General features: G+C 47.0%; 1 long non-coding RNA gene across 1 annotated transcript in view; it reads right to left on the reverse strand.

Annotated features, from left to right (window-relative positions):
- The window catches only part of LOC134957627 (uncharacterized), a 38,708-nt gene that overhangs the window by 10,786 nt on the left and 7,384 nt on the right, over nucleotides 1–20,538 (reverse strand). Inside the window, exon 2 of the long non-coding RNA XR_010186687.1 lies at nucleotides 15,387–15,484. This is a non-coding gene — a long non-coding RNA (uncharacterized LOC134957627). The remainder of the gene's footprint in view (nucleotides 1–15,386; nucleotides 15,485–20,538) is intronic.

Below are 20,538 nucleotides of genomic sequence, written 5' to 3' on the forward strand. Positions count from 1 at the left end.
AATAGTCTTCTACCACAAATAGCTCAGGCCCTGACACACCACTGTGGACATAACCGTCTGGAACCAGAGACAATGATGACATTAGAGGTGATATGTCTCAAGCCTTGCAGAAAAATAAAGTGGAGTAATTGCCCAAATCAACCAATATGCTTCTGTACTTTTAAAGACTGCTAGATATATGACAAAAATAAGCTGATTAGTTGGTATGGACAACGTCTTCACTTTATCTCTCTCCAAGGCTTGATATAACTCCCCCCTATGTGTCTTGAGACTTTACAGACTTTTCTCAATCAATCCTAGGACTCTCAATAATAAGACCAATACAGAATACCGTATATATTTACTAACCAGTGGTTCATCGGTAACTATAAATGATGACTTTAAATGGCAATAGTAATAAATGCTAAATCAGGCTTGCTCTCTATAGTAGTTTAACGTTTTATGCTATTCAGCAAGCATAAAAACATTAAACCTACCAATAAATCTTAGTAGAACACCATATCAGAATAGCATTGTATGATGAAAATCCTTAAATTTCACAAAAACTGCAGGGACAGAGGGATATTTTCCCAGCAGTCCTTGCAGTATATAGAAACTACGCCCCAGTCTCCTTCCCTGCAGAGTTATGAGCTGCAAGTGTAAGTATAGCGCCAGCCTCCAAAAGTGTCTAAACTGAGTAAATTGTGTATATTATATTGGGCCTAATTCAGATCTGTTCGCTCGCTAGCTATTTTTTGCAGCGCTGCGATCAGATAGTCGTCGCCTATAGGGGAGTGTATTATAGCTGTGCAAGTGTGCGATCACATGTGCAGCCGCCCTGTACATAAACAGTTTGTGCAGTTTCTGAGTAGGTCTGACTTTACTCAGCCGCTGCGATCACTTCAGCCTATTCGAGGCCAGAGTTGACGTCAGACACCCGCCCTGCAAACGCTTGGACACGCCTGCGTTTTTCCAGACACTCCCTGAAAACGGTCAGTTGCCACCCACAAACGCCCTCTTCCTGTCAATCTCCTTGCGATCAGCTGTGTGAATGGATTCTTCATTAAATTCACCGCACAGCGACGATCCGCTTTGTACCCATACGACGCGCCTGCACATTGCGGTGCATACACATGCGCAGCAGTGCCCTGATTGCTGCGCAGCTAAAAACGCTAGCGAGCGAACAGATCTGAATTAGGCCCATAGGCTTTATATTAGTCTGTACACATTTATATTTCTGTGGCTTTATTTATAACATTTATATATAAAATAGATACAGACTAATATAAAGCCTACACATTTGAATCAGTTTAGACACATAAGGGAGACTGCAGCTCGACATATCATTGCTTCTAGGCACACTGTAGGGAGGGAGGATTTTCACATTGGGCCTAATTCAGACATGGGGGTAAATTTACTAAGATGGGAGATTTTTTAGAACTGGTGATGTTGCCCATGGCAACCAATCAGAATCTACTTACCATTTATCTAGCTGCTTCTAGCAGATAATAGATATAATCTGATTGGTTGTTATGGGCAACATCATTAATTCTAAAAATCTCCCACCTTAGTAAATGTACCCCTGATTGTAGCCGTGCAAAATTTTGCACGTCTACGATCAGTTACTCAGACATGCGGGGGGACGCCTGTGTTGCCCGGGCTGCGCCACTAAAACGGTGGCCTAACGCCGCCGGCCTGCCCCCTCCTGCCCAGCGGCTGTCTCTGCCTGTCAAACAGGCAGAGGCGATCGCTGGGCTGAGATGCTGATCGCATCTCTGGCATGCGCCGGTGCACTGCGGCGCCTGCACATGCGCAGTTCAGACCTGATCGCCCGCTGTGCGAAAATGCACAGCAGCGATCAGGTCTGAATTAGCCCCATTGTCAAGTTAGTGAATGACTGAACATTCGCAGAACAAGAAATAGAAATTTTCGAACTTCTGAAATCAAAGCCTTCTTTAACTTAGCAGGAGCAGCGTGTTACCACAACCGCCCCTAGTATAATGCTGAATAGCTGTGGTAAAAAATGAGGGGAAAAAAATGATTGTGTCAGTATTGCCCGATAATATTTGGGGCAATATCGAGATTATTGCTGACTGACACTATACGCTCACCCTTACCTAGAGTACAGGCTCATTGAGAGATAGTGAGCTTGCCACATGTCCCCGTCCTATCTGGTCTGTCATTTTATTGCTGTATGTTTTTCCTGGATATGACAATTTACACTGTATTGTTGTAATACATTATAATATGTTTACTATGTGTCGTACTGACAGGGCCGGTTCTTGCCCTTGTGGCGCCCCAGGCAAAAATAGGGGCGTGGCTTCATATGGGGGCGTGGTCAGTTACGCCCCCATTTGTGCCCCTGTAGCGCAGCTGGAATAAAAAATAAGAATTTACTTACCGATAATTCTATTTCTCGGAGTCCGTAGTGGATGCTGGGGTTCCTGAAAGGACCCTGGGGTTCCTGAAAGGACCATGGGGAATAGCGGCTCCGCAGGAGACAGGGCACAAAAAGTAAAGCTTTAGGATCAGGTGGTGTGCACTGGCTCCTCCCCCTATGACCCTCCTCCAAGCCAGTTAGGTACTGTGCCCGGACGAGCGTACACAATAAGGGAGGAATTATGAATCCCGGGTAAGACTCATACCAGCCACACCAATCACACCGTACAACTTGTGATCTAAACCCAGTTAACAGTATGATAACAGCGGAGCCTCTGAAAAGATGGCTCACAACAATAATAACCCGATTTTTGTAACTATGTACAAGTATTGCAGATAATCCGCACTTGGGATGGGCGCCCAGCATCCACTACGGACTCCGAGAAATAGAATTATCGGTAAGTAAATTCTTATTTTCTCTATCGTCCTAGTGGATGCTGGGGTTCCTGAAAGGACCATGGGGATTATACCAAAGCTCCCAAACGGGCGGGAGAGTGCGGATGACTCTGCAGCACCGAATGAGAGAACTCCAGGTCCTCTTTTGCCAGGATATCAAATTTGTAGAATTTTACAAACGTGTTCTCCCCTGACCACGTAGCTGCTCGGCAGAGTTGTAATGCCGAGAGCTCTCGGGCAGCCGCCCAAGATGAGCCCACCTTCCTTGTGGAATGGGCCTTAACCGATTTAGACTGTGGCAGGCCTGCCTCAGAATGTGCAAGTTGAATTGTGTTACAAATCCCACGAGCAATCGCCTGCTTAGAAGCAGGCGCACCCAACTTGTTGGGTGCATACAGTATAAACAGCGAGTCAGATTTTCTGACTCCAGCTGTCCTGGAATATATTTTCAGGGCCCTGACAACTCCTAGCAACTTGGAGTCCTCCAAGTCCCTAGTAGGTGCAAGGCACCACAATAAGCTGGTTCAGGTGAAACACTGACACCACCTTAGGGAGAGAACTGGGGACGAGTCCGCAGCTCTGCCCTGTCCGAATGGACAAACAGATATGGGCTTTTTTGAGAAAAAACCACCAATTTGACACTCGCCTGGTCCAGGCCAGGGCCAAGAGCATGGTCACTTTTTATGTGAGATGCTTCAAATCCACATATTTGACTGGTTTTAAACCAATGTGATTTGAGGAATCCCAGAACTACGTTGAGATCCCACAGTGCCACTGGAGGCACAAAAAAGGGGTTTGTATATGCAATACTCCCTTGACAAACTTCTGGACTTCAGGAACTGAAGCCAATTCTTTCTGGAAGAAAATTTACAGGGCCGAATTTGAACCTTAATGGACCCCAATTTGAGGCCCATAGACACTCCTGTTTGCAGGAAATGCAGGAAACGACCGAGTTGAAATTTCTTTGTGGGGCCTTCCTGGCCTCACACCACGCAACATATTTTCGCCACACGTGGTGATAATGTTGTGCGGTCACCTCCTTTCTGGCTTTGACCAGGGTAGGAATGACCTCTTCCGGAATGCCTTTTTTTCCTTAGGATCCGGCTTTCCATCGCCATGCCGACAAACGCAGCTGCGGTAAGTCTTGGAACAGACATGGTACTTGCTGAAGCAAGTCCCTTCTTAGCGGCAGAGGCCATAAGACCTCTGTAAGCATCTCTTGAAGTTCCGGGTACCAAGTCCTTCTTGGCCAATCCGGAGCCATGAGTATAGTTCTTACTCCTCTACGTCTTATAATTCTCAGCACCTTAGGTATGAGAAGCAGAGGAGGGAACACATACACCGACTGGTACACCCACGGTGTTACCAGAACGTCCACATCTATTGCCTGAGGGTCTCTTGACCTGGCGCAATACCTGTCCCGTTTTTTGTTCAGACGGGACGCCATCATGTCCACCTTTGGTATTTCCCAACGGTTTACAATCATGTGGAAAAAACTTCTCAATGAAGTTTCCACTCTCCCGGGTGGAGGTCGTGCTGAGGAAGTCTGCTTCCCAGTTTCCATTCCCGGGATGAAAAACTGCTGACAGTGTTATCACATGATTTTCCGCCCAGCGAAAAGTCCTTGCAGTTTCTGCCATTGCCCTCCTGCTTCTTGTGTCGCCCTGTCTGTTTACGTGGGCGACTGCCGTGATGTTTTTCCCACTGAATCAATACCGGCTGACCTTGAAGCAGAGGTCTTGCTAAGCTTAGAGCATTATAAATTTACCCTTAGCTCCAGTATATTTATGTGGAGAAAAGTCTCCATACTTGATCACACTCCCTGGAAATTTTTTCCTTGTGTGACTGCTCCCCAGCCTCTCAGGCTGGGCTCCGTGGTTACCAGCATCCAATCCTGAATGCCGAATCTGCTGCCCTCTAGAAGATGAGCACTCTATAACCACCACAGGAGAGACACCCTTGTCCTTGGATATTGGGTTATCCGCTGATGCATCTGAAGATGCGATCCGGACCATTTGTCCAGCAGATCCCACTGAAAAGTTTTTACGTGAAATCTGCCGAATGGAATTGCTTCGTAGGAAGCCACCATTTTTACCAGGACCCTTGTGCAATGATGCACTGTTTTTAGGAGGTTCCTGACTTGCTCGGATAACTCCCTGGCTTTCTCTTCCGGGAGAAACACCTTTTTCTGGACTGTGTCCAGAATCATCCCTAGGCACAGCAGACGTGTCGTCGGGATCAGCTGCGATTTTGGAATATTTAGAATCCACCCGTGCTGATTGTAGCAGTATCCGAGATAGTGCTACTCCGACCTCCAACTGTTCCCTGGACTATGCCCCTATCAGGAGATCGTCCAAGTAAGGGATAATTAAGACGCCTTTTCTTCGAAGAAGAATCATCAATTCGGCCATTACCTTGGTAAAGACCCCAGGGTGCCGTGAACAATCCAAACGGCAGCGTCTGAAACTGATAGTGACATCTGCACCACGAACCTGAGGTACCCTTAGTGAGAAGGGCAAATTTGGGACATAGAGGTAAGCATCCCTGATGTCCCGGGACACTATATAGTCCCCTTATTCCTGGTTCGTTATCACTGCTCTGAGTGACTTCATCTTAATTTGAACCTTTGTAAGTGTTCAAAAACAAATTTTTAGAATAAGTCTCACCTAGCCTTCTGGCTTCAGTACCACAATATAGTGTGGAATAATACCCCTTTTCTGTAGTAGGAGGGGTAATTTAATTATCACCTGCTGGGAATACAGCTTGTGAATTTTTTCCCATACTACCTCCTTGTCGGAGGGAGACTCGGTAAAGCAGACTTCAGGAGCCTGCGAAGGGGAAACGTCTCGACATTCCCATCTGTACCCCCGGGATACTACTTGTAGGATCCAGGGGTCCTGTACGGTCTCAGCGCCATGCTGAGAACTTGTCAGACGCGGTGGAACGCTTCTGTTCCTGGGAATGGGCTGCCTGCTGCAGTCTTCTTCCCTTTCCTCTATCCCTGGGCAGATATGATCTTATAGGGACGAGAGGACTGAGGCTGAAAAGACGGTGTCTTTTTCTGCAGAGATGTGACTTAGGGTAAAAAACGGTGGATTTTCCAGCAGTTGCCGTGACCACCAGGTCCGATGGACCGACCCCAAACAAGTCCTCTTCCTGTATACGGCCATACTGTGCCGTTTGGAATCTGCATCACCTGACCACTGTCGTGTCCATAACATCTTCTGGCAGTTATGGACATCGCGTTTATTCATGATGCCAGAGTGCAAATATCCCTCTGTGCATCTCGCATATATAGAAATGCTCTATAGTCAATAAAATACTGTCCCTGTCAAGGGTATCAATATTTTTAGTCAGGGAATCCGACCAAGCCACCCTAGCTCTGCACATCCAGGCTGAGGCGATCGCTGGCCGCAGTATAGCACCAGTATGTGTGTATATACTTTTTATTATATTTTCCAGCCTTGTCAGCTGGTCCTTGAGGACGGCCCTATCTATAGACGGTACCGCCACTTGTTTTGATAAGCGTGTGAGCGCCTTATCCACCTTAAAGGGTGTTTCCCAACGCGCCCTAACTTCTGGCGGGAAAGGGTATACCGCCCATAATTTTCTATCGGGGGGAACCCACGCATCATCACACACTTTATTTAATTTATCTGATTCAGGAAAAACTATGGTAGTTTTTTCACATCCCACATAATACCCTCTTTTGTGGTACTTGTAGTATCAGAAATACGTAACACCTCCTTCATTGCCTTTAACGTGTGGCCCTAATAAGGAATACGTTTGTTTATTCACCGTCGACACTGGATTCAGTGTCCCTGTCTGTGTCTGTGTCGACCGACTAAAGTAAACGGGCGTTTTAAAACCCTTGACGGTGTTTTTGAGACGTCTGGACCGTACTAATTGTTTGTCGGCCGTCTCATGTCGTCAACCGACCTTGCAGCGTGTTGACATTATCACGTAATTTCCTAAATAAGCCATCCATTCCGGTGTCGACTCCCTAGAGAGTGACATCACCATTACAGGCAATTGCTCCGCCTCCTCACCAACATCGTCCTCCTACCTGTCGACACACACGTACCGACACACAGCACACACACAGGGAATGCTCTGATAGAGGACAGGACCCACTAGCCCTTTGGAGAGACAGAGGGAGAGTTTGCCAGCACACACCAAAAACGCTATAATTATATAGGGACAACCTTATATAAGTGTTTTCCCTTATAGCATCTTAATATATATATAAGCATATCGCCAAATTAGTGCCCCCCCTCTCTGTTTTAACCCTGTTTCTGTAGTGCAGTGCAGGGGAGAGCCTGGGAGCCTTCCCTCCAGCCTTTCTGTGAGGGAAAATGGCGCTGTGTGCTGAGGAGATAGGCCCCGCCCCTTTTTCGGCGGCCTCGTCTCCCGCTCTTAACGGATTCTGGCAGGGGTTAAATATCTCCATATAGCCTCCGGAGGCTATATGTGAGGTATTTTTAGCCAAAATAGGTATTCATTTGCCTCCCAGGGCGCCCCCCTCCCAGCGCCCTGCACCCTCAGTGACTGCCGTGTGAAGTGTGCTGAGAGGAAAATGGCGCACAGCTGCAGTGCTGTGCGCTACCTTTAGAAGACTGAGGAGTCTTCTGCCGCCGATTCTGGACCTCTTCTTACTTCAGCATCTGCAAGGGGGCCGGCGGCAAGGCTCCGGTGACCATCCAGGCTGTACCTGTGATCGTCCCTCTGGAGCTGATGTCCAGTAGCCAAGAAGCCAATCCATCCTGCACGCAGGTGAGTTCACTTCTTCTCCCCTAAGTCCCTCGTTGCAGTGATCCTGTTGCCAGCAGGACTCACTGTAAAATAAAAAACCTAAGCTAAACTTTCCTAAGCAGCTCTTTAGGAGAGCCACCTAGATTGCACCCTTCTCGGCCGGGCACAAAAATCTAACTGGCTTGGAGGAGGGTCATAGGGGGAGGAGCCAGTGCACACCACCTGATCCTAAAGCTTTACTTTTTGTGCCCTGTCTCCTGCGGAGCCGCTATTCCCCATGGTCCTTTCAGGAACCCCAGGGTCCTTTCAGGAACCCCAGCATCCACTAGGACGATAGAGAAATAAAAATAAAATAAAAGTATACTTACAATCCCCGCTCCTGATTCCAGACCTCCTCCTCCGCCGGCACCGCTCTTCTCCAGTCCTCGGATCTATGGGAGAGACGTCATGACGTCTCTCCCATAGCACAGCATAGACACTAGAGGTCAATTATGACCCCTAGTGTCTGTGCCACTATGCTGTGCAGTGTGCAATAACGTCATCGCGCACCGCACAGCACAGGTCCCCTCCATGAAGAGAAACTAGACGCGTAGCGTCTGGTTCCCTTCAAAGCGGAGGACCAGCGGCGGGTACAGCGGGGGGCACAGTGGTCGGATCTTGCCAGGGTGCGGCGCCCTCCGGATGGCGCCGGCGCCCTCCGGAAGGCGGCGCCCCGGGCAAAAGTACTGCTTGCCCGTGGCAAGATCCGCCACTGTGTACTGAGGCATGAAGGGCCCGCAGGGGGAATGCAGTGTTAGGGGCCCAATGAAGGGCATCGGCACAAAGCTTAAGGGGTGTGACCAGCCACCAGAGGGGCAGATGGAAAACTTCCCGTCGCCTCACCTGAGTGATCATCTTTCCTTCTGGCACAATAAAAGGGGCGGGGGTATAACTGAATCAATGAGAAGCTGCTCCCTGTCCCCCTCCTATCCACTTGAAATAAATGGGCAATGATGTGCATTAGTAGGTGGCCAGCTATTACAGAGGCAGCCAGACCACTACTACAGTACCGGTCACTATACACAGGTAACACTGACATCATGCAGCAAATATACACCAATAACTATACACAGTTTGTGCTGATTTCACACCACTGATATACACTGATCACAACACACATTTAACCAGGGGCGCTGACAGCTATGCCGGGCCAAGATACTTGGGGGGGCGGGACTTCCCTTCACAGAAAGTTGGGAGGTATGCAATGGTGAGTGGCCTCCAACAGGCCCGGATAAAGAGTACCTGCTCCCCCTTCCCTCTGCATTTAACACACAAGTCACACTGATATCACACAATGAAATAATTTAGGTAGGCTTACCATATTATCCCTTTAAACCGGGCCACTCATGAATTACACAGGTTTTGTGGCTGGCTGACGTCAAGCCTAAATTTCACCTGGTTTTAATCAGCCACAGAACCTTATAATTCATGTGTGTCCTGGTTTAAAGGGATAGTATGGTAAGCCGAATATACTGTAGAGGGAAATCAATTACTTTATGGGGGCCCAAATGTAATGGGCGCCCATCGGTGGAATTCAATTGTTTCTTCACTTGGGTGTGAGTGCTGTCGTTATGTGCCCATAAGTGACAAAAGCGGCTAACCCAGTGGTTCTCAAACTTTTTTTGAATTACGACTCGCCCTAGAGTATCAGAATTTTTTTCACAGCACACCTAAGCCAAACATTTCTTCTTGAGAAATTTAGAAAAAAAAAATATAAAAATTAATTAAATTGTGTTTATATGTCATCCTTAGGTTCTATTGTGTGGTGAGCTACAGGATTTGCTTCTGTTTGTCCACATATTTTTTGATTTATGGCCACCAGCACTGGTTTTGCCTATCACTTTGATCATAAATAATTTGAATTGGTCCTGAACAACCAATCCAAGGCAACGCTGCAAGTGTCTCCAGGCACACCGGCGGCCGGGAATAACTCGAACTGAGGGGAATCCGTTTGAACCTGCGAGCAGCAGAAGGAAGCGGGTCCTAATATAAGTGGAATGGACGATTTGTAATAAGGCTTTTTTTACCCAGAGCACTAGACTTTACCTAGGACCGGAAGTCCGGTTGCCATGGAGACATGTGTCAACAGGAAGTAAAAAGACTAACAACACACTATGGGACTGAGTGAAGCAATCAAGCTTACAGGGTTCAGCTGCGGTCACCGGAAGGTGATTGGCTGCAGGACATTTAAATAGACTTCCCCCAGCAGCACACCAAATCACTTTGCACCTTGACAAAGACCTCTGTAAGAGGTTGAAACGCGTTGGTGGATACAGGACTATGAGCTGAGGAGTGCCGGAGGATTAACCAGTGCAGTGCAGCGAGGTATAGGGGATTTCTGGGTTCCCCTGTTCCATTAAAACCCGCAAGCTGTTTTGAACTGCATTTGTAGTTCTATACATCTGGTAATTTTCCATTGCTTCTCACTGTTCAGTCCATGCCATTGAGCTGCTTAAACAATTGCTGCTATTACTTATGCTGCTTTTCATTTAAAAATGGAATGTTTTTAACCATTGTTATTGTATTGTACTATGTTTGTTGGTTGATTAAAACTGTACGTCACTATATTCACATTTCTTTTATATGGTACCCCATACGAGTTCACTAACAACTCTGGAAGCCCATTGTGACGGTGACCTTACTGAGGAGCGCAGGAGAAGTCCCCTTCTATTGTTTTTTGCCTGTGAGTTCTGGCCAGTGATGTTTTTCAGCATTTGGGGTGGCAGTTGGTGTGGCTCCCCTATCTGATATCAGTTACTTGTAGTTGAACCCCCTGTCACTCGTTGCTCTGAGCAGAGCAGTGGTAGATGCTGTGCACATGCGCACAGCGTCTATTCACTGGCAGAGGGACAGGGGCATGGGCAGCAGTTCGCAGAGCACTGTTCATGCCCCCATAGTGCTGAAAACAGGAGAGTGGCTTGCGATTGTGGCACTTGTCACGAGGCTGCACTAGCCACAAAGCCACGCCTCTAATTTTGGGCACGCTCCTTGGGCGCGCGCTGATGTCCCTCCACAGCAGACCAAGAAGTTGGGAGGTATGCATAGTACAGTAGATCAGTAGATATTGTGGGCTGATTTATCACAATCCGCATCTGATGATGCGGATGTAGTGTGATAATATCGGGCAATCTCGCACTGCGATAATGGAGTGCATCGCATGGATGTATCAATTATCGCATGCAGAGACAAAGCTTGCGAGAAAGCTCTGTCCCTGCAATGCCTCTCCGCAGCAGCATCATCTGCCGACGTCCGTCGCTACCACCACCGCCGGGGTTCCCCCTCCCATCTTGACTACCCCCGCGCCAGAAAAAGTACACCCCCCCCCCCCCCCCCCACCGGTTGTACTTTCCAGTCCCAGGAGCCGTTGTCCGCTGCTCCAGGAGGCTGCCGAGAGCCGAATCCTGCTTCTGTGTTGTGACCACCGGTGCTGTAAAGTGAGCTGCCGCTTTGCAGCGTCACTTTACTGCACAGGGGTCACAGCGCAGCATATTGAGGACCCGGCAGCGCTCACCAGAGCAGCAGACACCAGCTCCTGGGACAGGTAAGTATGTTTGTTTGTTTTTACTTTTTTTTTTTAAAGGTGATCAGCTTGTGTGTCCATCGGACACACAGAGATGATCACACTGGCTGGGTCCCCCCTGGCAGAGAAAGCTGGTCAAAAGGCTGCAGATTGCAGTGCTGCCCTGTGATTTCGCCAGCCTGAGCTGGCGTTAATATCACAGGGCACACTACCGAGTGTTTACACATTTTTCTTTTCTAGTAAATTCGGCCACATCGCGTTTCCCATTATAAGTGTGGGGAATGCAAACCTCCTAACTGTCCCGATTTCAGCGGAACAGTCCCGCTATTCACACAATGTCCCGCTGTCCCTCCCATGGGTCGCAGTGTCCCGCAGGCGGGGGAGACACTTGGGGGAGAACCAGTGATCACCGCTGCTCTGCAAAGCAGCCGGTGATCACAGAATACATACCTCCCAACTTGTGTAATTTCTAATTGGGGACATGAGCAAAGAGGTGGACCTTGGGAGAAGGGGTGGGGCCTCAGGAGAAGGGGTGGGGCATCGCACTACGATCACTTTTTTTGTTTTGTTTTGGGGGCATGTGCAGTGCTCCCCGAGCAGCTGGGCAGCCACTTCCTCTCCTCCCCGCACTGTTCAGATGCAGCTATTAAGTGATCATCGGCTGCTTTGCAAAGCAGAGCAGCAGTGATCCCTGGATCACCCAACTGTCCCCCCTGCCCTCTGAACACTGCGACCTGCGGGCGGGACAGCGGGACAGTGTCCCGCTGAAATCGGAACAGTTGGGAGGTATGGAATAGATGTCGTGCATGGGCACGCCCCCAAATAATAAAAACGGGGGTTGTAGCACGATGCCCTATCCCCTTCTGTAGAATATTAATATCAGAATGGATATAATGATCATTATTTATTGCCACCTATTGTGTTGACAAAACAAAATCTCTTATTTATCAATAAAATCTTGGTAAAGCAGTTGTGTGAAATTCTAATCCTTATCAATATAGTGCCAGTGAAGGATTCATTTACTGCATGGCCAAGCCATACTAAGCCGGTATGACCACTTGCAAGTAGTCTAACTGGCTTGCACAACTGCAGTGGCGCTGATATCCCAGACTTGGCAAGAAGAGATACATAAAAAGAAATCATTTTGAGAAAAATTAAAAAAATATTAAAAACCAAAACAGAGAAAAATGCCTAACATAAATAATAAAGCATGTTTTCTTCATTGTCTTCTATTATCAGAATGAATATTACAGAACAAGTAGTGAGCATCTACTTGTGCCACTGTAATGCTTGTTAAATTAACTTCCCCAAGGGAGAGAGGATGTAGGAGAATGCAGACAAATCTCACAACTGGCAGGTAACACCTTGACAATAAAGCAACACTCTATTGTCATCAGTGGTGCAAGTGCAAAAAATATCTTAGAGCCAAAAATGGGTGTGACCAGTGACCACATGCCACATAAGCGTGATACACATTGGGGGGGGGAGATACACATATGACCCCAATAGCGCAGTGCCAGATACACATATGCCCCCAATAGTTTCAGATACTCATATGCCCAAAATAGTGCAGTCCCAGATACACATATGCCCCCACAGTGCCAGGTACACATATGCCCCCACGGTGCCAGATACAGATATGATCCCATAGTGCCAAATATAAATATGCTTCCACAGTGCCAGATACAAATATGCCCCCAATAGTGCCAGATACACATATGCCCCCAATACTGGAGTGCCAGATACACATATGCCCCCAATAGTGCCAGATACACATATGCCCCCAGTAGTGCAGTGCCAGATACACAGATGCCTCCACAGTGCCAGATATGCACCCAAAGTGCCAGATACACATATGCTCCCACAGTGCCAGATATGCCCCATAGTGCCAGATATACCCCCACAGTGCCAGATACACATATGCTCCCACAGTGCCAGATATGCCCCCATAGTGCCCTAGATATGCCTCCACAGTGCCAGATACACATATGCCTCCCCCCAGTGCCAGGTACACACACTCTCCCCCCATGCTCACCGCTACTGCTGCTGTGTGTGAGGGGTGCAGCACGCACCTCTCCTGCCCCTCAGTGCTCATCCTGTCTCCGTTGGTGGCGTGTCTCTCAAATAAGGCGACGGTTCGTGAACCATTCAGAGCTGGCGGACCGGCAGCCAATCAGGAGCCGCAGTTGTGATCTCTGATTGGCTCACGAACCGGCGCCTTATTAGAGAGACACGCTGCCGCCAGAGACCAGATGAGCACTGAGGGACACAGGAGAGGTGCGCACTGCGCTCTACTTCCATCACAGACAGCACAGCAGTGGCTGCAAGCATGGCGGTCGGGCCGGCGGTACTGCGTTTACACTGGCAATTTCTTACCAGTATGCAGCACCACCCCGTACCGCCATACTTGCAGCATCCATTTGCCCCAGTCAGAGAGTATCCTCTGATTTCCTAAAGTCACAGTAAATGTTTCAAACAATGGAGGTAATTCCAAGTTGATCGCAGCAGGAAATTTTTTAGCAGTTAGGCAAAACCATGTGCACTGCAGGGGAGGCAGATATAACATGTGCAGAGAGAGATAGATTTGGGTGTGGTGAGTTCAATCTGCAATCTAAATTGCAGTGTAAAAATAAAGCAGCCAATATTTACCCTGCACAGAAACAAAATAACCCACCCAAATCTAACTCTCTCTGCAAATGTTATATCTGCCCCCTCCCTCCCCCCCCCCCTGCAGTGCACATGGTTTTGCCCAACTGCTAAAAAATATCCTGCTGCGATCAGCTTGGAATTATCCCCAATGTTCAAACAAAGAATCTTGATGCCATCTTGTGGTAACTTCTGGTATTGGAAAAAAAGAAGTAATTTATTGGAAATTATTCTGACACAATGAATGTATCTTTTCTCAGTGCACTACACAGTAAGTGTTATTCAGGTTTGTTAGATTTGGGTGGGTTATTTTGTTTCTGTGCAGTGTAAATACTGGCTGCTTTAGTATGACACTGTAATTAGATTTCAGTTTGAACACACCCCATCAGTGGCATATCTATAATGGGTGCAGTGTGTGCGGTGCACACGAGCCCCCTCTGGACCCAGGGGCCCATGTGCACCGCACACACTGCACCCATTTCTTCTATACTTGCCTTTCCGGCGTCCATCGGTGACCATGTGTGGGTCCCCTCCTCTCCCGTAGCCCGCACCACCACTGCTAGCGCACTGAGCTAGCAGCGGCGCACAGTGCCAGATTCTACAGCGCATGCGCAGGACTACGAAAAAATGGCACGGCGACCAATTTTTAGGAGTCTCAGTGCTCAGAGCGCTAACAGCGGCGCTGCTGGCAACGGGAGAGGAGGGGGCAGACACATGGAGATTGCAATCGGGTCCCCTCCTCTCTAGATACGCCTCTGCACCCCATCCAAATCTAACTCTCTCTGCACATGTTATAAGGACCAGAATTATTTAGGTTCAGCTCACCAATAGAACTTATGTGCTCATTGTGATGTAAGGCATACTTGCCTATTTTCCAATCTTCTTCTCCAAGAGATCTTGGATATAGTGCCCTGCCAACGTATAGTATCTCTGCAACCTAAGCAAAGCCTCAGCCTAATGCCCCTACCTTACCCAATACTTTGTAAAACTAAATCATTATTCCCTCTGCCTACTTACTTTTCCCTCACATGCCCAGCCGCTCAGAAGCGGATTTAAGGGTCAGGCCTTACCTAGGCACAATATTATTGATGCACCCCCATCCATAGCATGCTATTTCTTAATTTGTGCTTCATTAAATACCATGATATTGTACTGGATGTTATATTATATTGTGGAAGTAGTTAATTTGTCGACAATCAGAATGTCTGCACGCGTTATGGGGACACCGGAACATAGCATGATGTCAGCAAGTGTGAATACGCCCACCTGCAGTACAACTGTTAACATGATTTATTACCATCATTTCACACTTGCCGACATCAGTGTTTGCATCTTGGTGTCCCTATACTGCTTGTCAGCACTCTGATTGACGTCATCCATACGTATCTCTTATATTGTATTTGACATTCCAATCTTTATTAGGCATGTTAGAAAATTACCTAAAAATCTATTATGTTATGTTATTATCTCCTCTAGGGGTAGACTATTCCACCCAGGGTAATCCTACGCAGTGTGCCCAAGATGGCTGCCGCACCTGGTACCTTGTGAGGGTGGAATAGACATCCCTTGGAAGTTATTACCCAAAATGCTTACACCAATCATGCATTATGCTTACTGTGCGCTCAAGGTTTTCTTTTATGTCTGTGTGGCTGTATTACTTAAATCTTCTGTATTATGTGCATTGTTTTTGAAGTCTGTAAAGCACCTTGAGTTCTGTTGGAGAAAGAGCGCTATATAAATAAATATTATTATTATTATACCCAGCAAACCTACTTATCAAAATGGCAAATACATAAGTTGATGTACTAAACACCTTCATATTAAAAAAGTGAAAAATAATTTATAAATAGAAAGTTCCCAGTGCCACTATGGGTTATCTATCAATAAGTATTGCACAGTACTTACCTGTAAGCTAGATCTGTGTCTGCGAAAAGCTTTCAGCTGAGGAGCTTTGTGGACAATATTCATCATCAGTACCAGGTAGCATCAGAGGGAAACTAGACGCTACTGTAGCATCATGTCACTGCTGGCTCCGCCCCTTTTATGCCAGAGTCAGTCCCAATGGCTCCTGACATGCCCAACCACACCCCTCATATCCAATTTGCTGCCTATGATCCCCCCCCCCCCCCCCCGCACACACACAATTTGCATCTGCTGCAGGGGGACATGCTGTGCCACCCCCAGCAAGTGACACCCTTAAGCACATGCCTCACATGTGTAGTGGTAGCTCGTAGGGGCATATTTAATTGTGTGTTCAGTTTTGAAGAACCCTGCGGCGCAGCTGTGGGGTTTTCCTATTCAGATAAAGATGAGAAAATGAGACGTGGTGGTTTCTGTAGAAATCACCACATTTTTTTTCTTGCAGCAAGTCTGATTTTCCCTAAAATAGTTATTTTTAGAAAAAATCATCAGGACTGCGGGACACCCACCCCCTAATGACTAATTAAGCAATTGGAAGCTTCAATTTAACTAACTTAGTCCTTAATTACTCACCTTCCAAAGCGATTCTTCTTCCAGTCAGTCGGGATCCGGTCTTCAGCAGCAGTGCTGTGTGTATGTGTGAGTGTGTGAGAGACCCTTGTCAGGTGTGCGGTGACCCCCCCAGAGTGTGTGTGTGTGTGTGTGTGTGTGTGTGTGTGTGTGTGTGTGTGTGTGTGTGTGTGTGTTAGACTACCCGTGTGTATCTGGAAGCAGCAGCAGGGAGATCTACATCTCACATGAGCCACCTCCCCTCCCAGCATCCTCCACCAGTGGAAAGATGGAGGAGAGATGACAAGGGGCCATGGAGACTATGGGACCGGTCGAACAGAGGCAAGTATCCGTTTATGTTTCTCGCACCACAAGAAAAAAACTGCGCGCACTGTTTTTTTTTATTGGATACTGTGGGTACCAGGGGCGTGCATACCCACAGTAATCCAGAATTGGGAGCGAGGTTCGCAAGGTTTTTTATTCCTTCATTTATTGCTATATGAAATGAAATGATTGAAGATGGGGGTATTTAGGGGCATATGTATTAATAATCATAGCACTGCCATGATTATTAATAGTCAGTATCACAATGGATATTTTAATTTTGAATGAAAATATCCCCCCTATGTTCCAAATGTAACTCGCAGGGACAAAGGTAGTGATAACCACTGTCCCCGAGAGTTACAGTACTTATCTGGCATATTGGAAGAGTCTTTTACATTTCTGAAAGACTCCTCCAGAGGAATCTGACACTGCGCATGTACACAGTGCAGGGATGGACTGGCCCACAGGGGTACAGGGGAAACCCCCAGGGCACCCCACTACCTGGGGAGGGGTGGGCTCCTTCTCTAGGGGTCAGGTTTCAGACTGTGCACTTGAATTGTACATTATACATATTATCTACAGTGCATTGCAGTTATTAATCTGGTACATTATCATGCATGCACTAGCAGTATTTACTATATAAATATTTATCATGGGCCTCTACCACTGCATTCCCCGGTGGACCCTCCATACCCCCAGTCCAACATGGACACAGTGTCAGATTTGGGAGCGGTCTAGAAGTTGCAGGAGAGGGATTGCAAGATTCCTCTACTATGATTTTTTTGCCTACATAGGCATAAAGCGGTGTACACCATCTGAGGTGGTGTAAACCAAAGGGGGCAAAACTCCAAAAATCAAAGGGGTCATGTGAAGAAGAAGAACAAGAAGAACAAGAAGAAGAAGAAGAAGAATCACCCATGTGATTATAAAATGGTAGCTGCTCAATCAATTTAATAATCCTCTGGTGCATGAAAGGGAGTGGTCATTGTAGACTAGAAAAAAAAGGGAAAATATTCCCCCATCAGACTAAAAAGTATCAGCAATAAGATTTGAATACTACATAATAGAAATTCAGAGATTTCAGTTGCATATATTTGCAAAGATGTGATTAAGCCACCAGGCTGTGCCAAGGCATCTCTGTTTCTGGCAGTCCCTAACGCTACATAATAATTCTGGGACATATAATTGCATATTGTTATGCTACATAAGAATAGCACATACATGAATATATCTAAACTAAGAGCCAACTCACCTGGAGGCACCCAAAGATCCTCCAAATGGCACTACAAGGACCAGCATGCCCTCCAAATGCTCTTCCCAGCCATACCTCTCACAATAGCAATGTATAATGGTAGCTGCTCAATCAATTAATAATACTTATCTTTGATAATAAATGGGACTGCGATCTGCAGTCCTAATTAGCCATTTGAGTGAGGCTTCTGTATATTCTCCTGCATTAGGCTATTAGTACATAGCACTGATACATACAATTATGCAAAAACTGTAATTTCTGCATAATTGTATGATAAACAGCCTTGATAATTAGGCCATTTAATGTGCTTAGGAGAGCTGTTAATGAAATGTTTGATAACTAATACTGGCATTAACAAATTAAAATGATATTGGGTCAGGTTGAAGGAAATAGGTCTATTGATTAAGAGAGTGCTACAAATGTAATGTTTGAGCTGGTGGTTGAGGGGCATAGTTGTCTATTAAATAGTTATATTATTAATTTTATGTCAGGCGTTTGTGTGGGGTCTATTTCTTATATGTGAAAGCTATGGATTAATATCCAGGCTGGTGGTGGGGTGAGTAGGTCTTTTACAAAATTAGAATAATATCAATATTTATTTGGTTATTAAAGGTAAACTCTATTAATTTAATCCTGGGCAGGTTTGGGGTAAAAAAGGAGATTTATGGTAAGACTTACCATTGTTAAATCTCTTTCTGCGAGGTACACTGGTTTCCACAGGGAATAACATTGGGGCTTTGACTGTTCCCAGGATGCATTGCACCACCTCCTCTATAGCTCCGCCTCCAGGCACTGGAGCTCAGTTTTGTTAACCAGTCCAATGCAGTAGCAGGTAAGAGAAACAGTAGATGTTAGTCCCATAGACCCACATTCTCATGACAGGAGAAGGGACTAGCGGCTAATGCCATACAAACCCAAAGAAGCTAAGTGCTTCAGGGTGGGCACCCTGTGGAAACCAGTGTACCTCGCAGAAAGAGATTTAACAAAGGTAAGTCTTACCATAAATCTCCTTTTCTGCAGCGGGGTACACTGGTATTCCACAGGGAATAACATTGGGGATGTCCTAAAGCAGTTCCTCATGGGAGGGGACGCACTGTAGCGGGCACAAGAACCCGGCATCCAAAGGAAGCATCCTGGGAGGCGGATGTATTAAAGGCATAGAACCTGATGAACGTGTTCACTGAGGACCACGTAGCCGCCTTGCACAAATATTCTGCGTACACGCCACGGCGGGCCGCCCAAGAAGGTCCAACAGACTGAGTAGAATGGGCCTTGATAGCAGCAGGAGCTGGGAGTCCAGCCTGCGCATAAGCTTGTGCAATCTCCATTCTAATCCATCTGGCCAAGGTCTGCTTATTCGCAGGCCAGCCACATTTGTGAAAACCAAAAAGTACAAAAAAAGAATCTGATCTCCTGATAGAGGCAATCCTTTCTACATATATACGGAGAGCCTGTACCACATCCAAAGACCGCTCTATGGAGGACAAACCAGGAGAGATAAAGGCTAGAACCATAATCTCTTGGTTAAGGTGGAAAGATGACACCATCTTAGGTAGATAACCAGGGCGAGTTCTAAGAACTGCCCGGTCACGGTGAAAAATCATAAAGGGTGGACGACAGGACAAAGCACCTAAGTCTGACACTCTCCTAGCAGAGGCAATAGCCAACAGAAAAATGACCTTAAGCGTAAGGCATTTAAGGTCCACAGACTCAAGAGGTTCACACGGAGACTCTTGAAGGGCATTATGAACAACAGACAGATCCCATGGAGCCACAGGACGGACATAGGGAGGCTGAATCTGTAGTACGCCCTGAGTGAATGTATGAACGTCAGGAATAGATCAATTTTTTCGATGAAACCACACCCACAAGGCAAAAATGTGAACCTTGAGGGAGGCCAGGCGAAGTCCTAAATCCAGGCCTTGTTGCTAAAAAGCCAGAAGTCTGGAAGTACTAAACTTGTATACATCGTAATTCTTAGTAGCACACCAGGTGAAGTAAGAATTCCAGACCCTATAATAAATCCATGCAGAAGCCAGTTTGCGGGCCTTTAGCATATTTTGAATAACCGCCTCAGAAAATCCTTTGGACCTCAGGAGTGAAGCTTCAAGAGCCACGCCGTCAAAGCAAGTCTTGCCAGGTCCTGGTAAACACAATGACCCTGAACGAGGAGGTCTGGGTGTTGAAGGAGTAGAAGAGGACGCCCGATCGAGAGACCCTGCAGTTCTGAGAACCAATGCCGTCTGGGCCACGCTGGAGCGACTAGAAGCAGTATTCCTCCTTCTTGCTTGAACTTCTGTATTACCCTGGGCAGGAGTGACACTGGAGGGAACACGTATGGCAGCCAAAAGTTCCATGGAATTGCCAGTGCGTCCATGAATGCTGCTTGAGGATCCCTTGTCCTTGCTCCGAAGACCAGAACATTGTGATTGTGTCGAGACGCCATCAAGTCTACATCTGGTAGACCCCACCTGTCCACAAGGAGTTGGAAGACCTCTGGATGAAGACTCCACTTCCCGGCGTGTACGTCCTGATGACTGAGGAAGTCCGCTTCCCAGTTGAGGACCCTCGGAATGAACACTGTCGATATTGCTGGCAGATGGCGTTCCACCCATCAAAGAATTTTTGACACTTCCATCATTGCCATGCGGCTTCGAGTGCCGCCTTGATGATTTATGTACGCCACGGTGGTGGCATTGTCTGATTGTACTTGAACAGTCCT

This window comes from Pseudophryne corroboree, chromosome 9 (assembly GCF_028390025.1).
Source record: "Pseudophryne corroboree isolate aPseCor3 chromosome 9, aPseCor3.hap2, whole genome shotgun sequence".
NCBI lineage: Eukaryota > Metazoa > Chordata > Amphibia > Anura > Myobatrachidae > Pseudophryne > Pseudophryne corroboree.